Genomic DNA, 15971 nt, shown 5'->3' on the forward strand with positions numbered 1-15971 from the left:
TTTGTGTTCTCTTAGAGTCTGAATGAGATCTGCCTAGGATCTTCTAGCTTTCATGGTCTCTGGTGAGAAGTCTGGTGTGATTCTCATAGGTCTTCCTTTATGTTACTTGGCCTTTTTCTCTTACCGGCTTTAATATTCTTTCTTTATTTAGTGCATTTGGGGTTTTGATTATTATGTGATGGCAGGTCCAGTCTGTTTGGAGTTCTGTAGGCATCTTGTATATTCATGGGCATCTCTCTCTTTAAGTTGGGAAAGTTTTCTTCCATAATTTTGTTGAAGATATTTACTGGCCCTTTCAGTTGTAAATCTTCACTCTCATCTATACCTATAATCCTTAGGTTTGGTCTTCTCATTGTATCCTGGATTTCCTGGATGTTCTGGGATACAAGCTTTTTGCATTTTGCATTTTCTTTGACTGTTGAGTCAATGGTTTCTATGGTATCTTCGGCATCTGAGATTCTTTCTTCCATCTCTTGTATTCTGTTGTTGATATTTGCATCTATGGCCCCTGATTTCTTCTCAAGGTTTTCTATCTCCAAAGTTGTCTCCCTTTGTGATTTCTTAGTTGTTTCTACTTCTGTTTTTTAGATCCAGGATGGTTTGTTCAATTCCTTCATTTGTTTGTTTGTGTTTTCCTTTAATTCTTTAAGAATTTTTTGTGTTTCCTCTTTCATGACTTCTGCCTGTCGACTCAAGTTCTCTTGCATTTCTTTAAGTTTTGTGTGTGTGTGTGTGTTTCTTCTTTATTGGCTTCTATCTCTTGAGCCTTATTCTCCTGAGTTTCTTTAAGTGATTTTTATGCTTCCATTATACGGGTTTCTAGCTTATTCATATTCCCCTGTATTTCTTTAAGAGATTCATTTATGTCCTTTTTGTGTTCTTCTAGCAGCATCATGACCAGTGATTTTAAATCCAAATCTTGTTTTGTAGGTGTGTTGGCGTAACCAGGATTTGCTGATGTTGGAGAGTTTGGTTCAGATGCTGCCATATTGCCTAGATTTCTGTTAGTAGCATTCCTGAGATTGCCTTTTGCCATCTTGTTCTCTGGCATTAGTTGGCCTTGTCTCTGGCTGGTGTTTGAGTCTACTGTGAGGCTCTAGGGCTATTTGCACAATGCTAGATGGCTGGGTTTCACCTGTCACACATTGCTGATATACTGTGCTCCTCTTGGGTGCCCTTGCAGCTCTAGTGTGCCTTGCCCCAGATTGTCTCTGTTAACCAGGGGGTATCCGTTTGCTCCTTCAGGGAGTGTTGATGGTGTATGCTGCGGGACCTTTTCCTAGTGATGATCACTCTGCTGGGCAGCCATTCTCCCAACCGGATTGGCGCACACAAGACTAGACAAGCTGCTCAGGCCCTGAGTCTAGGCAAAAGCATGGCAGGCCAAGGCCAGATCAAAGTTCCCCTCAGACTATGAATGCTAACTGGTTCTGTCAGGTGGCCAGGATAGCAGTGTGAGCACGCTCCCTGAAAGTGCTGGGAGAGTCTGCTGGGCTAACAACCTCCTGGCTGGGTTGGCACACAGATGGCCTACCGAACAGCCCAGGGCCTGGGGGCAGTCCAAGGCCTGTTGGACCCAGACCCCCGGGATGTTGGTCTAGGGTTATGTTCGTGTACCTCAGGCTGTCTGATCTCTCTGACACCCGAGAACCAAGATGAAGGCGAGTCTCTCATAACTGACTGGTGGGAGGCAGATTTCTGATTTGGCTTCTGTACGGTGAAAGGCGCCATATATCCGCTGCTGCTTGCAGCTCAGCTGGCCAGCAATGGTCAGTGGTCGTGGGCGCAGGGCTTGCCTGGACCATCACCTTGGTTCCACTGCTGTCAGCCCTTCTGCTGGATAAACTGCTGCTGCTGTTGCTGCTGCTGCCACCACCCCAGGTTTGTTATTTCTATAGCTCTCATATTAGATTTTTATATCACCCTCAAATGACCGTTAATTTTAGCTGTTTCTCTCTTTATTCCCTCCTTCAACATCTTTTTCTCCTCCTTCCCCACTTGATCCTTTCAATTCCAGCCCCACTCATCCATTCATCCATAATTAATTATTCTGATTTCCTACCATCAGAATATATATGTTTCCTCTACTCCCTTATTCTATATCTGCTTTCTATGTTTCTATTTTTTTGGTTATTATTGACTTAATACCAATAGCCACATAATAGAATACATATATCTGTCTTTCTGGGTCTGAGGTAACTCATACAAGATGATCTTTTCCTAGTTCCATACATTTGCCTGCAAATTTTACATCATTTTTGATGATTATGTTATATTCCACTGTATAAATTTCCACATTTTCTTTATCCATTCCTCTGTTGATGTTTCCAATTTCTAGCTATTATAAACATAGCAGAAATGAATATGGTTTAAGAAGTATCTTATTAACCATATATCCATACTATCACTTAAAGAGTTTACAGGTTTAGTATTAGTGTAGTTATACCCAATAAAAAATACAAAGGACAAAAGTGAGTTTTGTTGGAGAACCCTGCTATTAAGGTCACAGTCCCCCTTGACTATCCAGTCATGAGCTGAGCAAAGATTGAAAGAATCCCCCTCTGAGCAGGGCTGCCCTGTCTCTGCTTGACTTAATTTAAAGAGTGTCTCTGGGTACAGGTTGCTGACCTTATGTGAAGAATGGCCTTGTGCAAAGCAGCTTAACTCTTTACACAAATTCTACTCTGGCTTCCAGCATGCATGACAATTAGATGTTGCATTGTAACCAATCAGCCCTCCCCACCCACATGGATCTTATGACCTGTTAGCCCTTTCCATCCACACTGTAAAACATGTATATACCCTATTCTTGAAACAATGAAGTAGAGTGGTTTCACTGTATCAGTCTTCAGAAGTCTGCCATAGGTATTCACAGCCTTCCCAACCTTGATTGCCACTTCTGCTCTTTTGTCCTCACAGGACAGTGGCCAAGACCCACACCCCCAAAACAGGAAAAGGGAGACTCATGGGGATTACTGCAAATGAGCCACTTGTAGAGGTCATAGTGTGGGAAAAGTAGACAGATGGACATTGTGCACCATATGAGCATTCTCAGACATGTCATCATTAGCAGAGAAAAACATCAAGTCAGCGAGGCTTTCCACTGTGAATGTACTCCAAATGCTGCCATGTTAAAGCCTAACCCCTTGTGTGTAACTCTAATGGTACAATGCAGTCATTTAAACGACAAGGCTCGGTGGGAGGACAAAGGCTACTACGAGACAATTATCTGAGAAGAACTGTTCAACCTCATCCTCCCCTATCCTCCTTCTTTTTGAACAAAAACCATGTGACTTTGTTCCTCTGCAAGCTTCTGTGATGGTGAACTGCCTTGCCACAAGCTAGGAACAAGAGACTAGATAATCATAATCTATGACATCCAAATCTGAGTTGAATGAAATATTTGTTTGTGAGTGGACTTTTCCCGGTATTTGTTATAGTAAACACCAAGATGACAAGTGTCACACCCAATAAACTTTCATCAGTTTTCCCTATCTCTATGTCAGTTCATTTTAAATATTGCACTTCCTATGACATCTACTGTCAACATATACCTGTTCATTAATTACTTGTAATGTTGTATAAATCTTTACAATGCAGTAGGGAAAAATAAGAAGTACCAAAGGAATGGAAACAAGAGAAATGGAAACTGGGACAGATGAGAAAAGAAAGTGAGAAGAGAGGGAAAGATGATATGGATGCTACTTAACACTATTAATTCCTTCAGGGAATTTTAACTGAATAAAAAGATTATATTACATAATCAGTCTACACGAATGCTCTTCCTAGACCTGAAATCTCTCCATTAAGAAATGGGCAGGAGATCTTTATATGTTCCTATGTGCTTTATAGTCACAATTTTCTTGTTTAATTGTTCCCAGTGGTGGAAAAGTGTATAGAATGAGACTCACAAGGCTGTGTTCCCAGGAAACCACAGTCTCTGAAAATCAATTCCATTATAGTAAAACACTCTTTAAACATCAGGCTTGTTTTTAATGAAATCATACAAATATAGATATTGAATATAACTTGATTCATTCCTAAGTGGCATATGTGGCAGTGATGCATAGAATTTAAAACTGTACATTTTTCTGCATATGAACAACTGTCTAATTTTGCCCCAGGTACTTCTCAATTCTCTGTAATTCCACATTTTACATTCATTTAATCAATGCACACAGGAGTTTTGGGTGGCACTATGTACCATGAAGCAAGATAGGGCATAAAGTCTTGTGGCTATCTGTGGCCTGCATCTGAAACCATGTTTATGTCAGTGGTCCATCATGATACTGGAGACCACATCCATGTCCATTATCTGTGCTGCCACAGGAGGCCATGTTGATGTCCATGGTCCATGTTACCTTTACCACCAGAGACCATGTTGATGCCTGTGGTCTTCCCTTCCACTAAGAGCCATGTTGGTATCTGTGACTCATGTTCCTGCTTGAGGCCATCTTGCTGTGTGTGGTCTGTGCTGCTACTGGAGACCATGGTTATGTTTGTGGTCTCTGGCAGCACAGGAGGTCATATTGATATCTGTGCTCTGTATTGAAACCACGTGAATGTTTGTGGTCCATGATGATGATGATGATGCAGCAAACATCTGTTGTAGTGGTATGGATTAATACAGACTCATAATTGAGAATGAGAGACATTGAAGACTTCTGAAACAATCATCTATCCCCTAGAGAAAAAAAAAAAAAGAAACAGTCTAGATAAGTAGCCATTGAGGAGAGTCCTTAAAAATGTGATGCTAGAGTGTAGCTCTTCACACTTGTTGATATCTGGTAGGGGTATGGGAAAGTATTCAATTATTTTTATGGGACTAGCCACTGGGACTCATACCATGTTCTAGTGTATATATGGGCAACACAAATTTACTTGGTCTAGAAGTTTACAAGGTAGGATTGTGGACCTGGGCAGAATGGGATTTGAGTGTTATCAGGATGAGTTATACACAATTCCTATATGCCTCAGTTAGGATTTTACTGCTGTGAACAGATACCATGATCAAGGCAACTCTTTTGAGAACAACATTTAACTGGGGCTGGCTTACAGGTTCAGAGGTTCATTCCAGTATCATCAAGGTAAAATCATGGCAGCTTCCAGGCAGGCATGGAGTTCTACATTTTCATCTGAGGGCTGCTAGAAGACTGGCTTCCAGGCAGCTAAGACTAGGATATTAAAGCCCATGCCCACATTGACACACCTACTCCAATAAGGCCACACTTCCTATTAGTTTCATTCCCTGGACCAAGCATAGTGAAACCATCACAACATATAATCTTATATTATTACCAATAATAATTTTATTACTAAGAATAATGATAAATACTGAGAGACAGAAAACAAGTTCAGCAAATAAGCAAACAATAAGAATATTTTAGTCAACTAGAGTCTAGTTTTCAACACCAGAAAAAAAGTAGTCATAATCTTCTCTCTACCTAAAATGTATATGACAGAGGAAAAAAAATATTCCTTGCCTCAACTTGAAAAATTCCAATCTGGATCCTCTGTCTTTCTTTATTATTTAAATACTATGTGTTTCTGTGTGTGTGTGTATGTGTGTGTGTGTGTGTGTGTGTGTGTGTGTATGTGTGCATGTATATATCAATGCAACAGAAAAGCAAAACTCAGAGTCCACAGTTCAACCCCACCTTTAAATTAACTGTGTGCAATGGGTATGTGCATTTTTTGAGACAGGATCTCTCTTTGTACAAGGAGATTACAGAGTCAGGTAGGCTGGTGTGTTTGTGACCTAAAGAGATCTCTCTGTCTACTTCACCAGATTTTTGTATTAAAAAAGCATGAAATAGAGCTTAGTTTTTTTCGCCTTAAGCATGGGTGTTAAGGATGAAGACTCAGTTCTTATTCTTAAGTAAAAAACATGTGGATGCTTTCATCAGTTGTCATCTCTCTAGCCTTTGCAGTCAACTTTTCATTTTCTTTTAAATTGCACTACACTTATTCTGTGAGTTTCTGACATTGTTCTGCAATCTCTTTTTAGATTACCTCTCCATCTGTTTACAAAGCCTCCTTTTATTTTCTGTTTTAACTCCAACAATATACTTTCTTTTTCTCTTGGGAAATAAAGTCATTTTTCCTTCTCCACTGAAAAACTTTCCTTGAATCTTTATAATAGCAATAAGCAGACATCTTCAAGTAGTGAATTCAATTCTGATTCTCCATCTTTAAGAATAATGTGGGAATTTTTAAGTAAAAAAAAATCAGAACAAGTTGATCCCTTTTGATTGTAAATTTATTTTCAGGTCAATAAGACCTTAGGAAAACCTTGAAATGAGAGAAATTCACTTGGCAATTAAAACCTTTGTTTAATCGCATGCAAGTTCCTACTTACTGGTAGATGCCAGTACATGGCTTGAAATCTTACTCTGATAACAAATGTCAACGTAGACAGTTCTGCAAAGTTACTGCATTCCCTTTCAGTGCAACAGCTGGATGAGAGGTTTTCTCTGAACACAAAAACCCACAGTAATTAAAACATTCTCATCAACTAAGAATTCACCATGGATACTTTATATCAATAAGTTTAAGGTACTTCTATTTTTATTTTAATAAGTGTTCCTATTTACCCTACTTAATCTCAAAACATGGACACACATCTATCATTTAATACTGTTTCAATGGAGCAGTATTTTTTCCATTTCCAAAAGACTGTGATGTCTTTTTCCAGCTGTTGTTTTCATGGATTAACTCACTGTCCCAAATGTCTTCTTGAAAAGGTTTATGTAATCTATTCCATCATAATGTCTACACTTAGGATTTTTGCCCCTTTTACATAAACACTATTTATTTAACTCAGTAACTTCAAATAAGTAAGCTTGTATTTCTTTTTTTTTCTTTTTTTATTAATTTATTGATATATTTATTTACATTTCAAATGATTTCCCCTTTTCTGGACCCCCACTTCCCGAAAGTCCCATCAGTCCCCTTCCCTCCCCCTATTTTCCCACCCAACCCTTCCCACTTCCCTGTTCTGATTTTGCTCTATACTGCTTCACTGAGTCTTTACAGAACAAGGGGCCACTCCTCCGTTCTTCTTTTACCTCATTTGATGTGTGGATTGTGTTTTGAGTATCCCAGTTTTCTAGGTTAATATCCACTTATTAGTGAGTGCATACCATGATTCACCTTTTGAGTCTGGGTTACCTCACTTAGTATGATGTTCTCTAGCTCCATCCATTTGCCTAAGAATTTCATGAATTCATTGTTTCTAATGGCTGAATAGTACTCCATTGTGTAGATATACCACAGTTTTTGCATCCACTCTTCTGTTGAGGGATACCTGGGTTCTTTCCAGCATCTGGCAATTATAAATAGGGCTGCTATGAACATAGTGGAGCATGTATCCTTATTACATGGTGGGGAATCCTCTGGGTATATGCCCAGGAGTGGTATAGCAGGATCTTCTGGAAGTGAGGTGCCCAGTTTTCGGAGGAACCGCCAGACTGATTTCCAGAGTGGTTGTACCAATTTGCAACCACACCAGCAGTGGAGGAGTGTTCCTCTTTCTCCATACCCTCTCCAACACCTGCTGTCTCCTGAATTTTTAATCTTAGCCATTCTGACTGGTGTAAGGTGAAATCTCAGGGTTGTTTTGATTTGCATTTCCCTAATGACTAATGAAGTTGAACATTTTTTAAGGTGTTTCTCTGCCATCCGAAGTTCTTCAGGTGAGAATTCTTTGTTTAACTCTGTACCCCATTTTTTAATAGGGTTGTTTGGTTTTCTGGAGTCTAACTTTTTGAGTTCTTTATATATATTGGATATTAACCCTCTATCTGATGTAGGATTGGTGAAGATCTTTTCCCAATTTGTTGGTTGTAAGCTTGTATTTCTACCTTCTATAGAACAATTAGGGTAGTCACCTACCCTAATTGAAGAATTGTCATATATACTATAGATATATATAAATATAGATAAATATAGAAAGATAGCTATATGCATCTTTGCATATAATTGATATATGCAATTATATTGATAATGGCTAGTAATGACTTAAAAGTCTATATACCATGAGAGATATAATGGAAATTAAGTAACAAATTAACTACTTTTGGATAATATTATGCAACCTCATATTCCCCAAACTCTGTAGGCTGAAACAGGAGGATTGCAAGTAGGAGGCCCATCTGGGGAATTCATAGACCCTTTCTATAATTTTAAAAGTCAATTTTTAAAGGGTTAGGATGCAGCTCAAAGGTAAAACATGTTTCTGGTATGGGAAAGTTTAAACCTTATTTCCACAAAAGAAATAAAGGTAAAATATTTCACAGTCTGTAACCCATCTCACACACACATACACACACACACACAAATTTATAAGATCTTTTGCAAGTGTTTGCTTTACTCTCCTTAGTGTTTTATTTCAGAGTTTCTCAGTGGTTGTGTCTGCTTCTTCAGTCTGCACTGGTTACATTTGGTCTTGGTCTATATCAGAGGTTTTAGAACTTCCTTTTACACATTTACTTGCCCCTTTACTGACCTTCCTCTCCATAATCAAAAGTCTTCCTTTGTGTGTGTGTGTTGTGTGTGTGTGGGGGGGGGGGGGGGTATATGTATCCTGCATTACTTGTTTTTCACTGTGTTCTGAAAATTATCAGTTTTGATTTTCCATGCCGAAAACTGGCTTCTTCTATCCCTTGCCTCCACAGTTTATTGCCACCTTCACAGGGGTTCTCTTTCTACCCCAATGTGTTGTGTGTAAACTAAGTTCTAGCATTTGGATGTTGTTGTTGATGATGTTTTTGTTGTTGTGGTGGTGGTTGTTGTTGTTGTGGCGGTTGTTGTTGTTGATGATGATGATGATGACACTTTACTGTGTTTGACTGCCTGTGTGCTGAATATGGTCCAGAGTGGCCCAGAGATCGCCACATACCCAGTCTGGCTAGGACTCAATTCTTAGTTGGAATGCCATCCTGCTCAATAACAAATTGTCTTTCAAGACCTGTGAGTAATGGCAATTTCACAATAAAGCTAAATGTTGACTTTTTTCTCATTGTGTCAAACTGATCTTTCAAGACTTATGTTCTGTGCTTCTGTAACCCATTTTGGCAATAAATCCTCTCTGCTCACTCTGTAATACATTTACTAAAACCTTGAAACAACTCATTTTTATTCTGCCTTTATTCTTCCATCTCCTCCCCTATGAGCTTTTGTATTATTTCATTGACCACACTATTCCACTAGTCACTTCCTTTTAATTTTAATGATTTTTATTACTTCTAAGATGATTTTACCACCTAAATGTATAAATTATAAAATATCTTTCATTTTAGTCTCTAAAGTAGCATTTTTCACTTACTGAATTTAGAATATTCCTCTAAGATCGTTTTAGATGATTTCCTTATTCCCTACAATGCTTCTGCTTCTTATATCTAGGACTTCCATCAGAAGTCCTGTGGTCTGAGGTATTTATTAGTACTTAACCTGAAACACCAATGAGTTAGGAAAAACTGAAGTAGTGGGAGGGAAGGGTCTTCCCAGAACTGGCTACAAAAATCCCCTTTCCCACTACAGACAGATCCAAAACACAGAATCTAGGATTTTAAAAAGTGTTCATCAGATCTCCCAGAAAGTCTATATACCGCTGACAGATTACCTATATGGCTATCTATGAATATTCTGCACCTAAACTATACCAAAATTGTTAATGCGTAGGCTCCAGCGGTCAGCAATGACCATTAACTGGCTTACCAATGGCTCTCTCTAAAACACATGGAGTTCCTTCTTCCATTTTTTAAATTGTCTATTATTTCTCAATAATATTGCCATACTTTAAGAAAAGACAGTTTTAAACCTGCTATAGCTATAGCTGTTGTCCTCCCACTGATTCTGCTGCTTCTGGAGATTTTCAGCTTTTTAACTTTTTCTGGTTCTGTATTGAAATCAATGCCCCAGAGCAGCTGACTATCCAGAAATATTACTATCTGGAAGCATTTGGGTGATTTGAACAATTTTTAGGTTTTATGATAATATTCAATATATACAAATATATCCCTCAAGATGCCAAGTTAAAAAGGGTGAGCTACAGGTAAAGAGTTGAACTATATTTTAGCCTTTAAAAAGTACATAAGGATTAGAGTGTGTTTCTTATACACCCTGGTGAAAAGATTAAAATGTAAAAACATCTACTTAATTAACAATCTACTTTATAACAGATAACAGCATAATAATATTGGAATTTATAGCACTTTCCAGAGTAAGTATTATTATTAATCATGGGGGAGGAGTGACAGGAACACTACCACTGTAGCAGTAATGAGTAGAAGAGTAGCTATGATTGCAAATCAGTGCTTATGCACAAAGGACAATACTAGACAGCCCACATATGATATGTATCAAAATTACTTTCTAATTTCTCACTTTACAAGTAATGTTTAGAAAATAAAACCTCAAGGTGGAAAGACAATTTACAAAATATGAGTAATAAAAGTCATATATAAATATAACAATGTGGCTGATGGAATGATCCAATAAATTAAGGTGCTTGCTATCAAGTTTGAGGACTTGAGTAAAGAACTGACTTCTGCAAGTTATACTGTGACCTCAACATACTATGTCTTAGAATATATTCACACATGCACATATGCGCACACACACACACACATACATGTGCATATAAACACAGGTACATGCACAAACATATATGTATAAATACAAATAATTTCAAAATTTATACAATTATTTCTACAAATAATTTAACAAATTGACTCTTAAAAATGAAACAATGCTTTATATACAAACTGCCAAGCACAGTATACAAAGGACAAATAATTGTGGGTAGAAAGGATACATGAGTTATTGCTAGGGAAATGCTAAGTATTGATTGTCCCTGAAGAACTTGAGGAGGCTATATCATGACTGTAGTGATGATCATTATGCTTGTCAAAATTAATCAAGTTGATATGAATCATAGAATGCTATATGTAGTATGCTGAAGTTCTTATGTAGTATGCTGAAGACCTGTGGTTTTGTCTCTATCACCAACAAAGAGAAGGTAGAAAAAGAAAAGGAGAAAAGCCAAGAAGATCCAAGAAATACATGACTCAGTTGGTGAAATGCTTGTTGCATAAGAAAAAGGACCTAAGTCTACATACATACATACATAAAATGCTAAGTGTTTCAGTTTGTCTTGGAATTCTAAATAATGGAGAGGTGAAGAGAGGAGAGCCTCAGATCTCATTGAAAAATCTTGTTTCAGGCAGGGGAAAAAAAGGTGAATGCCTCCTAATGAATGGTTGATCTGGCTTCAACATTCATACACACACACAAAGAGAGAGACAGAGACAGAGACAGAGAGGGGGTAATACATGAACCAACAGCCAACCCAACAAACACACAAATAAAAGAAAGAAAATTTAAAGTGTACCCTTAAAAATGCTAAATATCATTATATACATTAGTAGACCTTATAAAATAGATCTTACAACTCTAGGCTGTGTGAAAGGATGCATAATGTACTGAGAGGACTCACATGAACCACTGGCCTGGCCTGTGAGAGATGCCATCCCCATGAACACTTCTTTTGCCATAATAAAGTTCTGACCATTATAAAATGCAACTTGGGCTGGAAAGAGATTGTTGTAGCTTAAAATTTATTGTCAACCATTAGACAAAGCCAAGGCAGGAACCTGGAGGCAGGAACTGAAGCAAAGGCTATGACTTGTTTATGATCTGCTCAACATGTTTTCTTAAATATTCCAGGATATTTGCCTAGATATGACACTACTCACAGTTGGCTATCCATCATACATCAATCAAGAAATTACCTTCAAATACCAATAGGCCAACATCATGGGAACAATTCCCCCATTGAGCTTCCCTCTTCCAAAGTATGTCTAGGATTGGGCCAAGTTGAAATAACACTACCAGCACAGATGCATTGTTCAATGACATACAATGAAAATGTAATTTTTATTGAACTGTTTCTTCAAAGAGTTGGAAAAACTGAAATGTCAAATGAGAGAAAAAAATAAAACAAGAAAACCAAAACAAGTAGCACTGGAAGGAAGGTCCCTGATAATAAACACAAAAGTCTGATGAAGAACAGAGGTAAGGATAACCAAGGAAATCCAGAACCAATCTTCCAGAAGAAATACAGGTTTGTCAAGATAGAGTCCAATTTTCCAGCCTCACCATGAAGGGTTCTCTTAACAGAAACTATAAGGAGTAATTCAACAAAGAAAAAGATGACAGTAAGAAAAAACGGAAGCCAATATCTGAGATTGGTGCAGTGTATGTGTGGCTTCAAGATGAAACCCTGCAAAGTAATGCTGAAGCTGTGGTCACTGCCACTAAGCTATAGAGGCTCAACCTCTATTATATTTCCTCATTTTTATGAATATAGATTACTTTAACAATCAAGAATGAATAAAATATAAAAAATTAAACCAAATAACTCAAAAGAACATTTAGTATTTTTTGAAATCTGGATGATTGCAATAGTTTCATGTTTGCCATAAACTTCATTTTCTACCCTAGGAATGAAATGACGAGCCATTCAGGTTCTCTGTAGATCTGAACCTTTGTCTTCCGTCATTCCCTACTTAATTATGTTATATGCAATGTTGTTTTAAAATGCTCCAGCAGAGCTTGGCACCTGCAGCTCCCTATCATGCCAGATGGAAAGACCACCATTCTAGACTGAGCCAAAAAAAGATGAAAATATGTGCAATGGCATCACATGGACAGCTCACCAAGTAGCCAAATGCTTTTCACAGCTTAACCAAAGATGCCAGGCAGAGCCAATGGGCTGAGGTCAATTGGTTTATGAATAATGTCTTCTCAATCTCATAAGCAGTATTAGTTGTTCTAAGAATAAAATGTATATTAAATGAGATCACAGTATTTTTAATATTTAACATGTTGGGATGCAATGAGAAAAAAATAAAACTGTGTGTGTATGTGCGCGCATGTGTGTGTGTGCTTGTGCATGTGTGTGTGCATATGTGTGTGTGCATGTGTGTGTGCATGTGTGTATGTGTGCATGTGCGTATGTGTGCATGTGTGTGTGTGTGTGTGTGTGTGTGTGTATGTGTGTATAAGATACTCAATCAGTATGCCATAACTTTTCATCATTATTCTCAGCAATGTAACAACTATATACATTTTCTCCTATACATATAGCACTATGATATATCTATTAACCTTATATTCCTTTTGTTTGGGAAATAAGTAAAAATTGAAGAAAGCAGATTTGGAATAAACAAGGCATCAGGAGCATCATTCTGATAGCTGCTCTAAATGCTCATGGCCTGACACACGTAGCCCACTCCAGCCTCACCTGAAGATGACTGAACAGCAGGCTTCCCTGATTTCATCTAGGCTTCTTTGCATAATAGGAATTCCTTTCTATTTTCCCTCACATGATGTCTCACCTTTATTTAAGTGGATGAGTTATATAAATCCAGCTTTTCTGCAGTAACTCCATGTCAATACGCATCATCTGCAGTGACATCACTGTGACAGCTCCGTACAGCGGGTGAAGCAATGCTTAGAAGAGACTCATCATATTTGGTCTTTATGTATCTAATGTTTTAAATTGACTAAATACACCATTCTGAGCCATTTCTTTCTTATACTCGAGGTCAGATGTCACCCTAACCCTCATTAAGTGGCATTATACCTTTCAATTTGCCTAGTGCCTAGTCCTATTCAATCACTGGTCCATGTGAACAGAGACAGCTTTGTCGTTGTGATACTCAGGGAAGTAAGCATATCATTTTTGGAGCATAGTAGGGCCTCAGAAGAGCAGACACTCATGGGATCTGATGATAAAGATTAAATTGAGCTTTCATTTAACGACAGGCAATCCCCACACTTCCTTAATTCTTATAATCAAACCCATCCTCTCTCACACTGTAATATTAAAATAGGGAACAAAATTAAAACCATGCTATTTATGGACATATTATCACCAATAATATAGATGATATTTCACCAAGAATTATGTGTATGGCTGTTTTTGTAATTTTTCATATTAAAAAGTTGTCATCTTGATGAGCCATACAGACCTGGGCCAGAGAAGCTTGCTGCTAACTAATGGAGACGTGGAAACCTGGCAATATGGTCCAATAAATAAACTCTTATGAGAGAGTCCTTGCTTGCCTTCCTTGTCATACGTTCAATTTTCTCTTAGAAAAGAAATTGAAAACAAAACAAAAAGGGCCCCAGGATAGAAAAAAGTCCTATATGCTAGCTTTCTGAAAACTAATACTTATAAATATAAGCATAAACCAAAGAGGCCACTACAGTTAGCCCTTACCCCTCAAATGTGTTTGAGATTTGCCAGGAATTATACAAGCAACATGTTGTAAAAGCCCAAGTTCCCAGTTGTTAATTTCTGAATAAGCTCTATAGTACTAAGTACATTCCTCTGACACTGCTGTCTTCATGGTCCCCGACTTCATGCAAAATAAGGAAAGCTCTATTAGGTGGAATGTATCGGTGGACAAAGGCAAAAAAGGGACTTGGCCTGAAACCTGATGACCTGAATTCAGTCCCCAGGACCCAGGAAAGGACAAACCAATGTCTGCAAATTGTTCTCCAGCCTCCACATGAACGCTATCGCACACACACACACACACAGATACAAACATAGATACACACACACACACAATATAGATAAGCAAGTAAATAAATAAACGCAATAAAAATAAAAAGTAGGAGGTGTTACCAAGGTCACAAGAGGAATATTTTAAGACTGTTATGACGGCACAAAGGGGATTAACTATGCCCATTTCTGCTAACTCTCTGGCATAAGAAAGCTGCCTTCAGATCCTTAGAGATCAGCTCTTGCAGCTCATTGCTTTCTAGCTTGCTACTTTAGTCTCCAACTGCAGCCATTGGGATGGAACTCTGAAGGGACAGAGAAGAGGCTTCTAACATAGTTGTCTGTTCTGGAAAAAGATATTCAGAGCATGTGAACAGTCTTTTGCTTCTACTTAGAATTGTGAAAGAGACCACTGAAGCATGGGAATAACTCAAACAAGCAGCAACCAATACTCTCACAGCTGCTAACAAGAAGTTTATAATTTATCTATTACTTTAGCAAGCATTCCCAGGCTGACATAAAAACACCCATATTTATCTCCTCAGTGATGCCCAGGCCTTAATTGCTTTCCCTGCTTCAGAGTCTCTCAAAAGACTGTTAGCTAGATCTGACATCTCACCTTCAGGTCCAACTGTGGATTAATCCTCTTCCAAACATATACAAGTAAGGTCAGGGCCCCCATTCTTAGCTGTGTTTTTGGCTTGCAGCTACTCATGGTTTAACAATATGATCCTTCCACCATAGAACAGTGCATACCATGGCACTTTGTGCCATTAAATCCAGCAAATCTACAAATGAAAGAGAAATTATGTTCTTCTGTGACATCCCATCATTGCTACTGTAGTTTATTTGTTAGTGAGCAAGTCACAGAGGCAAACCACATTCAATGGGACAGGATGACCCAAAGGCAGGCATAACAGCAGACTAGGAGGTAGGAGTCATAGGCATCCACGTGGGAAGGAGGTCCCAGCCATTAATCAAGAGAAGGTAGGGAAAAGTCCATGTTTTATTCTTTTTTTTTCATTCAATATATTTTTTATTTACATTTCAAGTGATTTCCCCTTTTCTGGTCCCTCACTTCCTGAAAGTCACATAAGTCCCCTTCCCTCCCCCTATCCTCCCACCCACCCCTTCCCACTTCCCTGTTCTGCTTTTGCCTTATACTGCTACACTGAGTCTTAATAGATGTTCTTAAGTAAGTTTGCATAAGGAATGCTTCATTAAGTTGATCTATTTGGTAAAGGAGGCTGGCCACCATTTCTGCTCCAAACTAGTCACATCTTCCTAGCATATTTTCAATTACTTTAAAGGCATGGAATTTGAGTCTGTTTTTTAAAAAGCAAATAGACTCAATGGAATTTCAGATTCTTGGCAATAGCAAGGGTCTTGGATAAGC

This window comes from Apodemus sylvaticus, chromosome 12 (genome assembly GCF_947179515.1).
Source record: "Apodemus sylvaticus chromosome 12, mApoSyl1.1, whole genome shotgun sequence".
In the NCBI taxonomy this organism is placed as follows: domain Eukaryota; kingdom Metazoa; phylum Chordata; class Mammalia; order Rodentia; family Muridae; genus Apodemus; species Apodemus sylvaticus.